Genomic DNA, 20229 nt, shown 5'->3' with positions numbered 1-20229 from the left:
TGCCGATCAGGCTGGAGAAAGCTACAATTTATGAGCTTCTGTCAACTGATATCTACCCTTCACCTGATGGATGAGGTCATAAACACCTCAGGGGGTCCCCTGTGCTGGCAGAGAATCTTTTCAACAGGAGGCTAATTAACTGACCATGAAAAGATTTCTCCAGCCCTTTGGTGAAGGGAAAAAAAAGTGTATTTAAACCAAAAACTGTCAGTTTGGGTGGTTTGCGAAGAACTAGCGTTGGTAACTCCATGACGCATTCGATATGTCATATCGACGGCGTCACAGTACCCCCCAAAGAAAGCCTAATTGGTGGCGGAAAAAACAAGATATAGATCAATTCATTGTGATAAGTAGCAATAAAGTTATAGGAGAATGAATGGGAGGTGAACGTTGCTCGGATGCATGAGATGCATGTATTACACCGGTTAAAAGGGTGGAATACATAACAGCACAGCCACAGACAACCCCTAACCAACTCTGCAAGTGTCTGCACACAGTCACAGCTCTAACTTCCCTTCCCCCACGCTTTCAGCCTGTTCTCTCAAATTACACTGCAATGATAAACAATGTTTCTGCTATCATTGTGTACTAAAGAATTCCAAATATGCAGAAGGGAGACACTTTGCAAGGCAACATTATACAGGAAAAGATCACTACCTTGCAGACACTTCTGGAGGGGACTGAGACTGTGTGTAAAGGCACTCAGCGAGTACACTGACTAGCACAGAAGGTGGAAGCAGATCTGCTGTTACATTACCAGTCTATCAGTCAGCGCTGTGTTCCTCGGTCTTCAATTTCCAGGTCTCCTCTCCTCTGACCTGCTTAGCCCCTCCCCTTAGTGTCAGAGTAAAGGAAAGGGGCGGGAATGCATTGCATGCATGAGAGAGGCGAGGAGAAAGAAATCCGTTCTGCGCAGAGAAGGAAGGAAAAACGGCTGATCTTCGAGAGCTGCAGCACCACCCCAGCCTTAGCCCCGCCCTAGTCCCCGACGTGGGTGGCCTGCCCACAAATCCGGCCCTGGTTAAAGTGAATATTGAGGCGCTAGTCTACTTTAACCACCTGGGTGTTACGGATGAGCTCAGCTCACCCAGTAACGCCGCGGTGGATTGCTCAGGCCCTGGTGGGACGATTTGCATAATTTTTTTTTTTTGAAACACGCAGCTAGCACTTTGCTAGCTGTGTGTTTTCCTAATCGCCGCCGATCTGCCCCTACCCGCCGCGAAAGAGCCTCCCCCCCCCCCCCCGCAGACCCCTTGCGCAGCCTGGCCAATCACCGCCAGACTGCGCTATGGGGTGGATCGGGACTCCCCCTGACATCAATGACGTCAGTCCGATCATCGCCATGGCGACGGGGGAAGCCCTACAGGAAATCCCGTTCAGAACGGGATTTCCAGATGGGTATTAACACTGGCGGCGATCGGAAAGGTGGGAGGGGGAATCATGTAGCTAGCTACATGAAAAAAAAATTTGGTCAAAAAAACAGCGGCCGTGCGCCGCGCATAATCAAAACGCCAGGGAGGTTAAGGGATCCAGCAAGAATCCTTATAGGGAACAGTTCTCCAATCACAGCATCCTCTATAGCACAAAGTGTTGTGATTGGCTGAATCTAAAACCTAGCAGTTAGAGAGGGTGCTGTCCACCCTATCACATTAGCAGAATTTCCCTATGATTATTGAAGAGGTGTATTATCCTAACTACTACACGTCAGGAAGTGCGTTGCCGCAAGAGGTGAACTGGGGGACTGGGCGTGACTAGCGGCCAGGTGGTGTGACACAACCTGTGTCGAGCGATTCGCTGCCATGACAACTGGCTACACATCAGGACTCGCATGGGCGGATCATACCTTTTGAGGTCACAGGCATGTGACCAGCCTGTAACCACGGGAACCCTGCACACTAGACGCATCTCCATACAGGTCAGCTGGACCCCTCCTGGAGAGATGTCGGGGACATCTGTCGGAAGAGCGGTCTCGACTCCCGTGCAGTTAGATCATGGCAAACATTGCCACAGTCTTGTGCACTATTGGGTAGTGCTGTCCTTTGTGCATTTGTGCATGTTGGCACATCCTGCACAATGGTATTCCAAGCTGGACAAACATGACACAACTGCAATGAAGAAACATGACACACAATGTCATCACCATACTTAAAGTACATTCTGAAAAAAACCCAGAGTCCCTCCAAGACCCTCAAAGAAGGGAGGAGGAGGGGGGATTGCCACAACAGCTCACAAATCACACAGAGAACCATGGGAAATTTCCCACGTGCACAAAACAGGCCTCACCATGTCACTATAGGTGTAATGCCCCATGCCAAGATCTCCACCAGTGTTAAAATCTTTGTTTTAAAGGATACCTGTGGTGAGGGCAAGAAGTTCTGTTTAACTTATCTGAGGGTTTCTTCCAAATCCCCCCTCCCCCGCACCCGCGGTCTATCAGGTCTCTTAATGTGGTTCTGTTCCACTCCAGTGTGCCGCCGCCCACCTCCTCTATCGTGCCTCTGTGGCTGGGAGCATTCTGTACATGTTGTGCAGAATGCTCCCGACTATGATTGAGGAGGTGCGTGGCCGGGGTCCTTTAAATACATTTTAACCTCCCTGGCGGTAAGCCCATGCTGAACACGGGCTATGCCGCCGGGAGGCACCGCTCAGGCCCCGCTGGGCCGATTTGCATAATTTTTTTTTTTGCTGCACGCAGCTAGCACTTTGCAGTGCCCGATCGCCGCCGCTACCCGCCGATCCGCCGCTATACGCGTCGCCGCAGCCGCCCCCCCCAGACCCCGTGCGCTGCCTGGCCAATCAGTGCCAGGCAGCGCCGTGGGGTGGATCGGAGGCCCCTTTGACGTCACGACGTCGATGACGTCGGTGACGTCATCCCGCCCCGTCGCCATGGCGACGGGGGAAGCCCTCCAGGAGATCCCGTTCTTTGGGGCTGGGGGGATGCTGCTGAGCAGCGGCTATCATGTAGCGAGACCTCGTCTCGCTACATGAAAAAAATAAATAAAAAAAAAACGTATTTGCTGCCCCCTGGCGGATTTTGCCAAACCGCCAGGAGGGTTAAAAACCTGTGTTAAAGTGAATATTGAGTGAATATTGAGGCGCTAGTCTACTTTAAGGGATCCAGCAGGATTCCTTATAGGGAACAGTTCTCCAATCACAGCACCCTCTATAGCACAAAGTGTTGTGATTGGCTGAATCTGAAACCTAGCAGTTAGAGAGGGTGCCGTCCACATTAGCCGGCACCATCGAGTTGCTCTTAGGTAATTTATTAAAAGACTGCCATCAAGTCAAGATGAATACAATGTGCGACGTTTCGGAGCGTAAAGACATGCCCCTTTATCAAGCCATGACAGTCTCAATCTATCATAGGAGTAATGAGTTTTAATAGTACATCATATTCAGACCTACCAATCAAAGGCTATCTAATTCACTAGCCAATCCCCATCCACTATGTATGAAGTGGACCTGATGGGGAACTTGTTACATGAAGTCTTAACCAACGGATTTGAAATTCACTCACCTGTCCGTGTAGGCCATCACCCCTAGAGCGCACCATCACCGCCCCTAACCGCCACCGCAGGTAGATGGATACACACATCGGTCAACCGGACCTGATGGGGAACCTGCGGGGAGGCGGCGCCATAACGTCATAGACATTTACTAGGGAGACGTATGGGACGCAGACGGAAATCCGCGTGCGTCCCAGAGGGTAGGACGGAACGTCACTACCCAGTGCCGGCCGATCGCGTGGAGTGAACCACCAATCAGACGGCCCTGCGTCCCCCCTTTTGTGACTAAATATAATGTCCTTAGTAAGGACTTGGCAAAAATTATCAAAAAACATTGGTCACCTCTTGCCCAAGCGCTCCCTCTGGTCCCTGAATTTCGTAATCCTCCATTATTCTCTTATACAAGGGCCCCTACATTGAGCTATAAACTCACACATGCTGAGATGAGAACTCTAAAGACCCCCTGAAGGGTCAAGGAGAGGTATGTACCCATGCCTCAACTGCGTCCACTGCAATTTGGTCATCAGGAGTAGTGCATTTACACATCCTAGAACGGGCAAAATATTTAATATCAGAGGGGTCTACAATTGTGACTCTAAGTATGTAGTCTACATTCTAAAATGTCCCTGTGGGTTACTATATGTGGGGGAGACGACCCAAAAATTTAAAGTCAGATTATCAGCTCACAAGCATGCGATCCATGAGCGTCTCGTGGAGCAACCTGTCGCCAATCATTTTGTACGCTGCAAACATAACGTTAGTCAATTGCGCTGCCAAATTATTGACATCATACCAATTTTAAAGAGGGGTGGCGACAGACATAGACAATTGTTGCTACGCGAGGCGCACTGGATTCGCATGCTTGATACTATTGAACCTCGTGGCTTGAACCGCGAATATGCTCTCACACCTTTTTATGATATCTGAATCTGTGTTTATTTTTATTCTATTTGTTTTATACATTTGTTCCCCTTTAAGGTAGTTGCTGCTTGTGTTGCTCCCGCCTGTTATATATAAATTAGTGGTTTCTGCTTTATATTGATGTGACATTTGCTATTCTCCACTGTTGCCATGTCTGTGCTTCCATCCCCTGGGTACGCCATCTCCCACCCCTTGGGTTCTCGATCGCCTGGCATGGCGGCTGTTTGGCCGCGTTGCGGCGTTGCGGCTGCTTGGATGCGGCGGCTCGGCCGCTTTGGCGGCTGTTTGGCCGCATTGCGGCGGTTCAGCCGCTTTGGCGGCTGTTTGGCCGCGTTGCGGCGTTTCAGCCGCTTGATTGCGGTGGTTCGGCCGCCTTTGCCATATAGGGGGACGCAGGGCTGTCTGATTGGTGGTTCACTCCATGCGATCGGCCGGCGCTGGGTAGTGACGTTCCGTCCTGCCCTCTGGGACGCACGCGGATTTCCGTCTGCGTCCCATACGTCTCCCTAGTAAACGTCTATGACGTTATGGCGCCGCCTCCCCGCTGGGTGGGTGTATCCATCTACCTGCGGTGGCGGTTAGGGGCGGTGATGGTGCGCTCTAGGGGTGATGGCCTACACGGACAGGTGAGTGAATTTCAAATCCATTGGTTAAGACTTCATGTAACAAGTTCCCCATCAGGTCCACTTCATACATAGTGGATGGGGATTGGCTAGTGAATTAGATAGCCTGTGATTGGTAGGTCTGAATATGATGTACTATTTAAACTCATTACTCCTATGATAGATTGAGACTGTCATGGCTTGATAAAGGGGCATGTCTTTACGCTACGAAACGTCGCACACTGTATTCATCTTGACTTGATGGCAGTCTTTTAATAAATTACCTAAGAGCAACTTGATGGTGCCGGCTTCATCCTTTTTGAAGATTTTCGCCCAGGTGGTGCTGGGCTAGCCGTGGCACATCCAACTCACCATTTAGGGGTCTGTGCAGTTCTACATCTACTGTCCCTATCACATTAGCAGAATTTCCCTATGACTATTGAAGAGGTGTATTACCCTACAAGGCTCATGGGTGCTGTGAACCACTACACGTCAGGAAGTTCGTTGCCGCAAGAGGCGAACTGGGGGACTGGGTGGGACAAGTGGCCAGGTGGGGTGACACAACCTGCGTCATGAGAATCGCGCCATGACAACTGGCTACACATCAGGACTCGCATGGGCGGATCATACCCAGGGGCGCAGCTAAGGTTTTGGTGGCCCCAAGCAGTTCATAACTTGAGGCCCCGATCCATGAAAGAAGCGTCGCGCATAGCCACACCTCAAAACAAAGTGGTGCGCATAGTGCGCCATGGCGAAAATTGGGCGCAGCCAAAACATGATGTGGGTGGAGCCAAATACTAGCAGTTTGTAGGCTAAATTGCACCCAGGGCAAGTGCATAAAATGCGCCCCCAACATGGAGACAGGTATAGGTTCCCACAGTATAGGTAGCCAGCTATAGGTCCCCCCCCCCAGTATAGGTAGCCGATATAGTTGCCCCCAGTATAGGTTAGATAGGTAGGTGCCCCCATATAGGTTAGATAGGTTGGTGCCCCCGTATAGGTTAGATAGTTAGGTGCCACCAATATAGGTAGCCAGTATATTTGCCCCAGTATAGGTTAGATAGGTATATGCCCCCACTATAGATTAGATAGGTATATGCCCCCAGTATAGGTTAGATAGGTATATGCCCCCAGTAAAGGTTAGATCAGTATATGCCCCCACTATAGATTATAGGTATATGCCTTCTTATGCTTAGTCATGGTGCGTATGGATACATTACGTTAGCTCCCTTGTGCGATTGGTAAGATGCGCTATCTGTCCCAGGAGAGGACGTCAGGATGTGTGCTCCTAATCCCTAGATAGGTTTGATGCAATGAATGTTTGCATGTCTGCATTATGCATGTTACAGGGCCAGAGTTAGGACATCTATGTTTACCTGGGTACTTCTGCGCAGTATAGGTGACTAAGCATAAGAATGCATTCTTCTGCGAACTAAGACCCCAGCTTTTAACTTAGCTGTAGGGATAACAGTGGTGCCTGGATGAGTGAATCTGTGAATGCATTTGTTTGAACATTTGCATGCGAGAGTGCAAAAGGTTAATAGATTTTTGCTGTTTTCTGGCCACACCCCCTTCAGCACCTTCCTTTCCTTAATAACTTATTTAATGTCCTAACTAGACGCGATGTGCCTGGATATATGTGTTTTTTTCTTGTTACTGACCCCTGTGGCTAGGGTTTTAATTCAGTGCACTCCCTCCTTCCCCTGTATGTGTTTTTTTGTCAGCATGCACACAGCTTATGCTGGTGTATGTGGATGGTGCACATGGATGCATTACGTTACCTCCCTTGTGCGATTGGTTAGATGCGCCATCTGTCCCAGGAGAGGACGTCAGGATGTGTGCTCCTAATCCCTAGATAGGTGCCCTAACTCTGGCCCTGTAACATGCATAGTGCAGACATGCAAACATTCATTGCATCAAACCTATGTTTACCTGGGTACTTCTGCGCAGTATAGGTGACTAAGCATAAGAATGCATTCTTCTGTGAACTAAGACCCCGGCTTTTAACTTAGCTGTAGGGATAACAGTGGTGCCTGGATGAGTGAATCTGTGAATGCATTTGTTTGAACATTTGCATGCGAGAGTGCGAAGGGTTAATAGATTTTTACCATTTAACATACGCCTGCTTGCTGGGATGGCTTTTGTATTTATGTAAATTTGTGCTGCTGCTGGCAGGCAAGGCACTACTTCTGAGAGCTGTAAATAGCTATAGGGGACTAGCTTAGGGAGATGGGCTCCTACGCCACCCTGCAGCAACCGAGCGGTTAATGAGCCCTGCTTGAAGTGAAACTATGGAAGTATGCTGCGTGTGCCTGCTCGGCCCCCCACCCCACTGCTCTGCACTGCAGGCTGGTGTTATTTTTACTAGCAGGGTCGGACTCATACATTCCATCCCTAACTGACCATGACATGACCCTCCAGCATCATTTATCACAAGCGACAGAGAAATAGTAGGCTATTGTGAAAGAGCAGAGCCTGCCTGCCTGAGCCACTCACAGGTTACCTTGCTCAGCTGGCTGCTGCAATGCTGCATGACGGACAGAAAGAGACTGGCTAAGAGAGAACACCACGGGGACCTTCACTTTAGTCCGGCAGTTCCTGGAACCAAGTGTTGTGCTCAGCCTCACTTTTATACACTGTGACTGCGTGCTCATGGATTGGAGGGCGGATGTTGTGGGGGTGGGCTCACTCAGCTGCTTCTCATTTCCATTGGCAAGAGAGACGCTGGCCTGAAAAAGAGCCTCACTGATTGGAGGGAGAGACAGACTGCCCATCCTTTTATGGAGGGCGGCGAGGCCCCTCGCAGTGTGAGGCCCCAAGCGGGCGCTTGCCTTGCTTGTATGCTGGCGGCGCCCCTGATCATACCTTTTGAGGTCACAGGCATGTGACCAGCCTGTAACCATGGGAACCCTGCACACTAGACACATCTCCATACAGGGCAGCTGGACCCCTCATGGAGAGACGTCGGGGACATCTGTCGGAAGAGCGGTCTCGACTCCCATGCAGTTAGATCATGGCAAACATTGCCACAGTCTTGTGCACTATTGGGTAGTGCTGTCCTTTGTGCATTCGTGCATGTTGGCACATCTTGCACAATGGTATTCCAAGCTGGACAAACATGGCACAACTGCAATGAAGAAACATGACACACAATGTCATCACCATGAAGTACATACTGAAAGAACCCCAGAGCCCCTCCTAGACCCTCAAAGAAGGGAGGAGGAGGGGGGATTGCCACAACAGCTCACACATCACACAGAGAACCATGGGAAATTGCCCATGTGCACAAAACAGGCCTCACCATGTCACTATAGGTGTAATGCCCCATGCCAAGATCTCCACCATAGTTGTATCACACAGAGGTATCACGGCGTGTATCAAAAAAGGGCGCCTAGAAAAAAGGGTGCGGCATATAGCAGAAATTATAAGTTGTAATGTAAAACAATATTTTTTGTTTATAGCATATAAACAAAAATATAGTGCTAAATCGGTACAATAAACGGAAATGAAACGGCAAAATACCGTCTATAACAACAAACGAATTCGGGAATTAAACGTCAAATAGCGTCTATACCAAAAAACGATATTTACACTTGTATTAAGCATAGTAATACAATGGTAGATTTTACATGTATTTTACTGCAATTATACCTAACTGTAGGCTCTCCCTATCCCTAACCCCTAGACCCCCCCCCCCTTTGTGAAAATATACATAATTTAATAAATTGTGTATATTACAAATATTGTACTGTAACTATACCTATCCCTACTCTCACACAGAACCCTCCCTGTACCTATCCCTAACCCCTAGACCCCCCTGGTGGTGCCTATCCCTAGCCCCCTGGCAGTGCCTAACCCTAAGACCCCCCTGGTGGTGCCTAACCCTAACCACCCCCCCTGATGGTGCCTAACCCTAACCACCACCCTGGTGGTGCCTAACCCTAAAACCCCCCTGGTGGTGCCTAATCCTTAGACCTCCCTGGTGGTGCCTAACCCTAAATCTCCCCTGGTGGTGCCTAACCCTAACCATCCCCCTAGTCGTGCCTAACCCTAACCATCCCCCTGGTCATGCTTAGCCCTTACCTTCCCCACTGCACAAACACCCACACACACACATAAACAATAATATTTTTAATCCTTAAAATACTTCACTATAAATAACATGAATAGAATAATTTATATATTTGTAATAGAATAAATAGCGTTAAAATCACGCACACATTAATAATATTATAAATAGAAAAAGGTATATATGGAATAGATAGCCTTACAATCACGTACGCATTAAAAATCTTAAAATAACGGTGATATTAAAAGCGATATATTAGAAAACGATAATCAACGCATTATAAGTGTAAAAAACAAAGTTAATACCAAAAGTGACGTATTTTCAATAGAAAAAGGTTGAAAATTATATTAAAGCATTATATGTATGAAAACGAATTTTAAATGATAAAATAAGTGTAAACGATAATTTACTTGTTACAGCCCTGAAAGCGAAATTTAAAAACGGAAAATCAAGTAAAAGCTCCTATAAGCGAAATTTAAAAACAAAAAAATAAGTAAACCACAAAGTTAAAACGAACTTGTAAACGGTATTTGTAATAAACCTTATACTGTAAACAAAAACTTTTGTTAACACGATCCCTGCAACCGCTATTTCTCGGGCGCCCTTTTTTCCTGTCCCGGGTATCAGGACTCTCAGGGGCAAACCCAGGATTTTTAAGGGGGGGATTCCTAAAAGATCTCCCTCAGCCATGCACAATACAGTATAATATGGTAGGACATCATGCTGGGAACACACAATGCAATTTCCATTCAACTGACCGACAACGGGATCGATCAGGAGCAGTTTAGATACAGATAATGACAAGGGTTTTGGAAGCCCTTAGATAGTCAGGTGAGGAGTCTGAAATAAACAAACCTACAGAGACAAATGACCAGGAAATTGACACTAAAATGGTACAGCTTCTTGAGAACTTTACCAAACGTATAGAATATAAAGTAGCTAAATCAGTCCAGGACGCAGTGAGAGAAGCTGTAGCAACTGAACTAAAACCGATTAAGGAATCAATGGCTAAACTAAATAATATAGTGGAGGAACTAGAGGCCCAATCAAAGGAGACAAAAATGGCAACAGAAACACAGTTAAAACAAATAGGAGCACACAAAGATGCACTCGGAGAATTGAGATGCAAGACAGACGCCTTGGAGAACAGGAGCAGAAGGGAAAACATTAAAATTAGAGGGATTCCGTACAGCATTGGGCAGAAGGAATTGGGCAATGTTGTGCAGAAAATCTTTACAGAAATACTGCAAAAAAGCGAACCAGCAGAGAACTTGATTGAGCGAGTGCATAGGGTGGGCAAGGAAAAAGTTGTGAGTGGAATAAAATTCCAAGATGTGCTGTGTAAAGTCCACTCTTTCAGAACTAAGGTAGATATCTTAGCCAAAGCAAGAAACAGTATAACATTTGGAGATTGGAAATTGGAGCTATTTCAGGACTTGTCTGCCCGGACTATCTGGAGAAGGCGACTGCTCAAACCTTTATTAGAAAAGATAAAAGAAAAGGGAGTAGTCTATAGATGGGGTTTCCACTCTCATTGATAGCTACAATAAAGGACAAAACAGTGGTCTTGAAAGATGGGGAGCCCCTAGACAGATTTCTCAGGAAACTCGACCTACAAACAATTGAAATAGAGGGTTGGGAAGAGCAAAGAGAATGAAAAGATTGGAGGGGTGGTAGCCCTCCCCCCATCCTCCCCCCGAGATCTCGGAGAAATGTCTCTGGGGAGGAATAAAATTTTTTGGAGACATTTTTCGGAAAAGTTCCAGGAACGGATGGGTCTCAGTACCCGTCCATTGAAACTTGGCTCACTAGTTTGTATGGAGATGAATGTGGATATGGATGATAGGGATAGGGGAAAATTTCGTTGGGATAAGCCTTCTATCGAGGTTGGTCTAGTTGCAGGGATATGGAAAGGTCAGTGGTTTGTTTTTAATGTTTTGAAACTAATAAAATGGAGTTATTAAAAATTTTAACAATAAACGTTAATGGAGCTAATGTAGGGACTAAGAGGAGCAGAATTGTTTCTGATTTATTAAGAAATAAAATAGATATAGCCTTACTGCAGGAAACGCATTTCCAAATGGGGAGAACACCCAAAATGTTTGATAAAAGATATAAATGGATATGCAATAATAATAAAAAAAATAAAACATGCGGTGTAGCAATTTTGATAAACACGAAGACCCCAGTAATAATAGAAAGTTAATAATAATAGGGAGACTGAATGATCAGTGGATATAACAATCGCCAATGCCTATGCCCCCAATGAGAAGCAAGTAGACTTTGCTCTTCAGTTCTTTGAAAAAGTAATAGAAGTGGCTAAAGGGAGAATCGTTATAGGGGGGGGATTTTAATCTAGTTTTAGATACCTTTTGGGATTCTTCCCGAGGTCATATTCATGCAGTAGGAAAATCGGAGGCCCGGCTGAATATCCTGATGAATAATCTATCTCTACTTGATATTTGGAGAATAAAACATGCTGGAGAAAGAGACTACACCTTCTTCTCCAAGGTACATAAATCATACTCCCGGATTGATTATATATTTACCACTCAATCGCAAATAGATTCAGTTGAGGAAGTAAACATTGGACAGTTTACATATTCTGATCATGCACCAGTAATCATGACACTTAAAGCATCAGCAATAGGCTTGAATAGAAGAGGATGGAGATTAAATCCTGATCTCTTAAAAGAGGAAATTGTCAAAAATGAAATAGCAGAAGGAATAAAGGAATTTATTGAATTCAATGTAATGGATGAAATCAAGCCATAAGTGCGTGATGAGAGGAGCTTTGATAGAGTTAGCAGTAAGGTCGAAAAGAATCAAAGAAAAAGAAAATTAATGAATTATTAAAAGAATTAAGAACTGCAGAACAGAAGCATAAGATGCAATTATGTAGCTCGTCATTAGCTAGCCTGACACGGGTCAGAACAGAACTGAATGACCTGCTCGATGATAAGTGTGGTGTAGAATATAAGGAGACGAAAAATAAAGTAATAAAAGGGAGAAATAAAGCAGGGAAAATCTTAGCTGATATCCTGAGGGGGAATAAGAAAAATATCACGATTAGGAGGATTCTAGATAAAGATGGCATGGTAAGGAGTACAAATGAAAGATAGGTGGCGTCTTTACGGAATTTTACACCAATCTCTATAACCTTGAGAAGCCCCAAGAGACGCACAGCGTTTTTAAGTAATATTAAAATTGAGAAGTTATCAGTAGAAGAAAAATTGGAGCTTGAGAAACCGATAAGTGAGGAAGAATTTTTAATGGCATTACATAAATGTAAAGCAGGTAAAAGTCCGGGTCCCGATGGATTCTGTATAGAATTTTATAAAACATTCGAAGCTGAAATGTTGAGCCTTTTCTGTTGGATGGTCAACTCGGAAGAAGAGTTTACATTCCTCTTGCCTAAATAATAGTGCACTAATAACCTTAATTCCAAAAGAAAGTGTGGAGGGAATTAGATGTGGAGAATATAGACCAATATCACTAATAAATGCAGACATAAAAATATATGTGAAGATCTTAGCGGATAGGCTAGAGAAAATATCCAACAAGTTATTAAGTAACTCACAGTGTGGATTTAGAAATGGCAAACAATTGAAAGACAATATCTACACAGCAATCAATCTTATTGAAAAAAGTAGAAAAGATAAGATAGAGGCTATAATGGTAACACTTGATGCAGAAAAAGCGTTTGACAGAATCTCAAGAACTTTTTTATTTGAAATGTTACAAAAATGTGGAATAGGGGATACCTTAATTAAAAGAATACAAAAATGATATGGAAATCAAACCGCTCAGGTAATGACAAATGGAATATTGGATAAAAGATTTAAGATTAAAAACGGCGTAAGGCAAGGATGTGCACTGTCACCAATCCTTTTTAACCTCTGTATGGAAGCCTTGCTTTCAAAAATTCAGGCAGATGAGGAAATTTGGGGTATTCAGTCGGGCCAATTACATATTAAAACGCTTGCTTATGCGGATGACATACTATTGGTCCTTAGTGACCCGCTTAAATCCTTGCGGAAATGTGGGAAGGTGTTGGAAGCATTTGGTAGTTGCTCAAATTTTAAAATCAATGAAAGAAAGACTAGCATTCTTCATCTGGGATGTCCTACAAAGACAAAAGATAAGATCAACAAAGAAATAAGCTTTGCATGGAGCAACGAGATTAAATACTTGGCGATAAAAATATGTAGCAGGGTGGATAATCTATTTGCTGCCAATTACAACTATCTGATAGAAGATTTGAAAAGAAAATTGAAAAACTGGGACAGGCCGCTGTTTAATATAGTAGGCAGCATTGCGATCATTAAAATGATGATATTGCCTAAAATCGTGTTCGTAATGCAATGCGTCCCAGTAAAAATATCGGGAGTTTGGTTTAAAACTTGGCATAAAATCTTCCAAGATTTTATTTGGGCAAATATCAAGAGGCGGATCAAGTATAATACAATATGCAGAAGAAAGGAGAACGGGGGCCTGGTGACACCGAATCTAATGTGGTATTATAAAAGCATACACTTGGCAAGGGTTATCATGTGGAGGTGGGCAGAGAGTAGAGAGGATTCTGGGTCGATCTGGACTGCTTTGGAATAGAATGAAATCAATTTTACAAAGATCTTCTCATGGATCCCCGAGAACATCCAGCTACAAAATAAAACAACGGCAAATGTATTTATCAAACCAACCTTAAAAATACTATCACAGACAATAGAACTGTGTGATAAACAAATGGGTACCTCCCCATTAATGACCTTGAAAGATAATAAGGGATTTCCACTGGCCAGCAACTTAACCTAGTTTGAAAGAAATAATATTGCAATGGACATTAGAATACTTGATCTGATAGGCAATAAAGAACTTAAAATTGATAGTCTTCTACACAAATATGGAGGGAAAGGGTTTTGGTGGGTAAATCAAGTAAGCAGCTATATCAACAAACTAAGATCAACGGGTAAAAAAATAAAGGAAAGACTAAATATATTTGAGAAAACTATTTACACAAAGAGTTGCCCGAAAGGAATAATTTCCTACTGTAACGATCGGTGTCAGCAACCAGAGAGAGAATCTGATCCTTGGCGATCCGCAGTATACCCAAGAATACAGATATACCCGATTATTGAGGATCTGCGGAATCGTCAATAATCAGATATGTCTAACCTCTAGACACCAGAGAGAATGTAAGTGTTTGGTGCAACAGTAACAACTCTGAGTAAAGACCACCAGAGGAGCTGGCGGGCCTATACTCCTGAGGAATTCACCCCTGAGTGGTGGGTAATATTCCTGTAGCCTGTGGACCCCTGAGCGAGGGACCAAGGCTGGGATGCAGGAAGCCCTGCTGCTAATATGTAAGGTTTTGCCCTGAACTGGGCTAACGTAACACAGTAATAACACAACCTAGTCTAGGGTGTGAGGTCCGTATTCACAACACCCTGGAACTAGTCTGGAGCATAACATAAATGATAATACAGTTCCCTAGTCTTGGATGTGAGGGCCTAGATCTCAACACCCTGGAACTATGCTAGAGAATACACAGAAGATACACAGTATTCCTAGTCTGGAGTGTGAGGGCCTTGATCTCACACCCTGGAACTGGTTTAACAAATAATACAATTCAATTAGTACTTTAAGCTATCAAGAATCTGACTTAGTGTGGATTCCCAGCTCCAGCCGGTTCTGGCACACTGTCAGGTCTAGCTAAGGTCTGAGTGCCTTCACGCAAGTGTTAGCAATGGCAGACAACCAGCAACTGACAAGCATCAGAATATACTGTATAGTTGCTGGACTCTGCCGCCCCGCCCGAGCCATTCAGCCAATCATGAGTCCTGTAGGAATCAGCTGATCTTCCTGATCAGCTGACACTTCCCCTGCTGGTACAAAGGTCCTGAGTTCAGGCCCGCACGCGCGTAGCTCTCCATCTGCCTATGTGCACTAACAGACCCAGCCACACCAAGCGCATGCTGCTGTATGCAAACCGCCGCGTTGGACGCGGAAACAGCCGCTTTGCTGTCAGGACATGCGGCGGCTTTTCCGCATTCCACCATAATACCAGACGCGTGTCCATGCGTGCAAACCGCCGCTTTGGACGCGGAGTCAGCCGCCTCGCTCTTGGCATATGCGACGACTTTTCCGCGTTTTCTCACACCTGCTGTTATTCATTTTTTGCAGATCTGTATAGTGTGACGTCACCAGCGTTTTGTGATGGCTGGAAGAAGGATCTAGATAGAAATTTAGCTGATAAATGGCATAATATATGGCAAAGGTTGAGTGCAATTCATGATACTAGTCTATTGTTAGTGCAATATAAAGTGTTGGCAAGGTGGTACATGACACTAAAGAGGCTTAATAAAATCACTAAAGCAAATAGTGATAAGTGTATTAAATGTAGTAAAGGAATGGGTGATGAAGTACACGTGGTGGGGATGCCCAAAAATTCAAGAATTTTGGGGTAACTTGGAATCATTTGTAGTGGGTAGAGAGGTGACGAAAGGTGAGAGGTTGACGGCAGAGGGAGTGATATTTAGTATCACAAATCAAGGAGATGACAAAGTGATGAGGTTCTTAAAGAGAACCCGAGGTAGGATTTAATTATGTTACTGGGGCACAGAGGCTGGTTGTGCACACTAAGACCAGCCTCCGTTGCCCCATGTTGTGCCTCCATGTCCCCCCTGCGCGCCGCTATACCCCCCGCAGTGCTGGCGACACGCAGCGCGTCGCCAGCACAATGTTTACCTATGAGCTGTCAGTCAGCGCCGCTCCCCCGCCTCCTCCGCATCGGCGCTACCCGCCCGCGTCACTTCCCTCCTATCAGCGGGAGGGAAGGGACACAGGCGGGTAGCACCGAAGCGGAGGAGGCGGGGGAGTGGCGCTGACAGACAGCGCTTAGGTAAACATTGTGCTGGCGACATGCTGTGTGTCACCAGCACTGCGGGGGTATAGCGGCGCGCAGGGGGGACATGGAGGCACACCATGGGGCAACAGAGGCTGGTCTTAGTGTGCACAACCAGCCTCTGTGCCCCAGTAACATAATTAAATCCCACCTCGGGTTCTCTTTAAAAGAAATAGGAACGTTGGTAGCCAAGGCCCTGATTATAAAATACTGGAAAAGCAATATGACCCCGACTATAGAAGAGTGGTGCAGCCGTATGGGTGAAACTCTGACAGTATATGAAAATGTGTTAATAGGGGAAACACGGGTAGTAAAAGACTATAGAGACATGTGGGAGGATTTGTTGCATAAACGGGGAGACAGTATAAACTAAACTAGACCGTGAGAAATACCATATCTTCTTTCTCTAACAATCTTCTTTTGCTGGCCCTGTACTTCATTGGATTGGTACCCTAAAATATGACTCGACTGATGAGAGATGGAAGGAATAAAGATATATCCCTGTAGGCCCATGCTTTGGAGGGGGGGGGGGGGAATGGATGAATAGTAGGATAAATGGTCGGATGTATGGAATTTTTGGATGTATTAGGTTTCAGAAGTGTATGGGAGTATGTTTTGTTTGGTCGGTGTTTTGTTTTATATAGTTTATTAAAATCATACGGACTGTGATGCAAACTTGGGCCCAAAGCCACAGGAGCATTGCAGTGATGTGCATCTAATCGGCTGGGCAATAAATTGAGCTGAGGTCCGGAAAAAAAACAGATAATGACAGTCCTCATTGCTAATGAAGGGGAAAGTGAAGCTTACACACAGCAAGGCACAAGGCTGTGCTCATACCTGCCTCTGTTTTGTTCTCCAGAGCTGCTCCCTGCTCTGTACACACGCTGCTGCTCTTTGCTCTGTACACACACTGCTGCTCCATCCAAAGTCAACTGTAGCAGGTAAAGAAAGGGGGCAATGCTGTGAGCTGCAGGATGCCTGCAGATATTCTGGTGTCTCAACTTGTGCCTGTCCACAGACACTGCATCGGCCCTGGTCTGAGGGGGGATTCTGGGCAGCTATAATCCCTCCCTGTGCTTCCTAGGACTCTAGTGGCTGGTGACGTCATTGTGTCACAGCAGTTATGCATGGAAATCAAGGATGTAGTATACCAACACCAGAAATAGTAGTAGGGATTGGACTGTGAGCTCCTCTGAGAACAGTCAGTGATATGACTATGTACTCTGTAAATATGGTAGCACATTAGACTATGACTATGAGTCAACAGTACAGTTTGTCTGCTGTGGCAAAACATTTATTCTATGGTCTTATGCTTTCATAAGCTAACAATCAGCAGGATTGCTTCATTAATACGAGCCCATTCACACTGGTGGGGATTGCAAAATGCTAGCAAAATGGGATTTTCTTCACAATTAACGTGTATGTTTCATTGGACATTTTCACGTTTTTTGAGCGATCACGTTTCACTTTTTTAACATTTCAATTCCGATTGCTCTAAAATCGTGAAAAAAGCGCTGCATGCACTGCGTTTACTGCGAATCGAGAATCAAAGGTGATCGCGGCAGTGAGATCACTGCCATATACTTTTAATTACACTAGCGCTTTCAAAAGCACCAGCGATCACCGACAATTCGGCAATTAGAAGTAAATGCCTGCAAATCCCCCCAGTGTGAATGGGCCCTTACCAATCTTGGCAACAACTCTTTTTAGCAGTGCATATATTACTCCCCAAAATTCTTCCCCAACCATTAGTGCTCATGCTAAGTTCTGAAATGGATATCAGGGATAGGAGTGTATGACCAATAATGAAGCACTTAGATTTTCCACACCTGTCCCTTGTTTCCAGTACAACTATAGCAAGAATACAGAAAGAGAGTATAGCATAGGGTAGCAGTTGTACGGGCTTAGAGCAGGGGTGTCAAACTAAATCATGTAAGGGTCTAAAGTATAAAACATTGCCTAAGTTGCCGGCCAAAGTGTTTATTAACCAGTTTATCCACCGCTACTGTATATCTACTTCCTTTGTGACTTCATCCAAGTGTCAAGGACGTAGATATACGACTTTTGATTGCAGCACAGCTGTGCATGATCAGATCTGCTCCGCTGCACACCTCCCAACACTGTAGCTGCAGCACTAATTGGTTTTAAGGGAATATATGTTCCCTTAGCCAATCAGTGCCCCCCCCCCCCACGGATAAACGATCACCAGCCAACAGCAGTGATCGTTCGTATCTCCCACTCCGTGCAGAGATCCTGTGAAAAAAGCAGCTGCAAGCAGTCTGTCTAACCTCAGCCTGTTCCAGTGATGATCCCGTAGCTGAAGCCTAGTGCACAGCTCTGCACTTAGCCTCGTGATGCTAAATATCTGGGTCCCGGCAGACGACGCCATCAAGCCGGGACTCGGGTATTTGGCAGTACGGGGCTGAGTAAAGAGCTATGCATGTGGGCTCTAGCTGCAGGATCATGGCTGGAAACAGGAGAGGTGAAAGGTAAAAGGATATTTGAGGGGGGCTTGCGTTGCAACTCCTGACTGGGGGTGCACGTGAGAAACTGGAGGAGGGGGAAACTAATAATTTGGGCAATCTGGAGATTCCTGGTGGGAGAACCTAATGCGGGGGGTCACATCTGGATATAATATGGGAGGGGGTATAATCCAGGGGACTCATCTGGCTAGCTTATACGGGGGGCCCCTTACACAGGGGCACATGTGGATATCTATACTGGGGGGCACATATATGGGGACACATCTGGCTGTGACAAAATACAACCTTATGAAAGTATAGTTTGTCTTAAAAAAAAAATATAGATCATTTAGGTGGCATAAGTAGGGATAAAGTTATTGCTGATTAAATAGGGATATAGCTAGAACATCAAAACTGGTCTGGTCCATGGGGGGAAACAAGGTCTGGTTGCCAAGTGGTTGAACCCGAGGTGTGAGTGATATTCGAGGCTGCCATATGTATTTCCTTTTAAACAATACCAGGTGCCTGGCAGTCCTCCTGATACTGTGTCTCTAATACTTTTAGCCATAGACCCTGAACAAGCATGCAGCAGATCAGGTACTCTGACCCAGTTGACTCAGGTTTTACTGGATTAGCCATATGCTTGTTCCAGGGTTTTGACTCAGACACTACTTATGCCAGAAGATCAGCATGGCTGCCATTCACCTGGCATTGTTTACAAGGAAATAAATATGGCAGCCTCCATATCCCTCTCAACTCAGGTTTCCTTTAAAGTGGACCAAAGATAAACTTTTACTCATTGCATAATTGTGTTCCTTTCATATAGTTTAAGGCTGGTTTCACAGTGGGACGTTAAAGTCCCACGTTACACCAGCCAGTAACACAGCCTAACTCACAGCACTGTAAACTCAATTGTGCTGTTCACAGTGCAGACGTTGTGTTACACAGTAACGCAGCATGTTTAAACAAAGTGCTGCATGCTGTACGTAACAGTGAGCTAAGCCACGTTAGACTGTTTGCACATGCTCAGTAATGTTGGAGGAGGAGGTCTCCCCTCCTCCTCCACCGCCAGCCACATGGCTAATTAATATTCACTGCACTGCAGAGACTTGTGGTGGGACTGTAGTGTTGTCCGGATCATGAACGAATCGTTCATTTGATCCGGATCTTTTTTGTGAGTCGAATCATCCGGATCATCACAATGAAAGATTCGGTTCACAGTGGATGTCTGTCTGGAAGAAACAGGAACATACAGAATGTACAGTGCAAAGAAAGTCCTGTCCTGCTAGTCATTTCACCCAAGTCTGCTTCCCTAGTAAAATGATTCAAATTATTCGGTTCAAAGATCCGGATCTTTTCAATGATCCGATTCAAATGATCCGAATCCTTAAAAAGATCCGGACTTCCTTTCACTAACCTGGAGCGGCTGCTTTGAGAGCTGCGTAACGCGGCTCAATCTGACGTCCTCCTTCAACATCACCATACGTTGCGTTAGGGGCACGTTATGCGACCATAACGTCCCCTAAAACGCAACGTCTTAGTGTGTAAGTAGCCTAAGGGCATTCCTCAAGCCCAATACTTTTTTTGTTGGTTTTAATACTCTAATTCCCTATAAACTAAACACGCCTCGCCCACAGCTCCTCCTTGGCACTCCCAGATTCATGTAGCAAGGGCTTATGGGAGCTCAGTCTGGACAGGAGCAGGTGTTACTAGCCAGAGATTTCAGAGGCAGAGGGGAGGAGGAGAGGGGAGTGAAGTTTTCACA

The 20229-nt window shown here is 45.4% G+C and overlaps 1 protein-coding gene across 1 annotated transcript in view; it reads right to left on the bottom strand.

Moving 5' to 3' along the window:
• The window catches only part of LOC137504005 (alcohol dehydrogenase 1-like), a 101966-nt gene extending 94347 nt beyond the window's left edge, over positions 1-7619 (bottom strand). Inside the window, exon 1 of the mRNA XM_068231896.1 lies at positions 7533-7619. The gene's annotated coding sequence lies outside the window, so the exon portion shown is untranslated. The remainder of the gene's footprint in view (positions 1-7532) is intronic.
• Positions 7620-20229: the final 12610 nt, after the last annotated feature.

Source organism: Hyperolius riggenbachi, chromosome 1 (genome assembly GCF_040937935.1).
Source record: "Hyperolius riggenbachi isolate aHypRig1 chromosome 1, aHypRig1.pri, whole genome shotgun sequence".
Taxonomy (NCBI): Eukaryota; Metazoa; Chordata; class Amphibia; order Anura; family Hyperoliidae; genus Hyperolius; species Hyperolius riggenbachi.
This window is presented reverse-complemented; position numbering and strand designations above follow the sequence as displayed.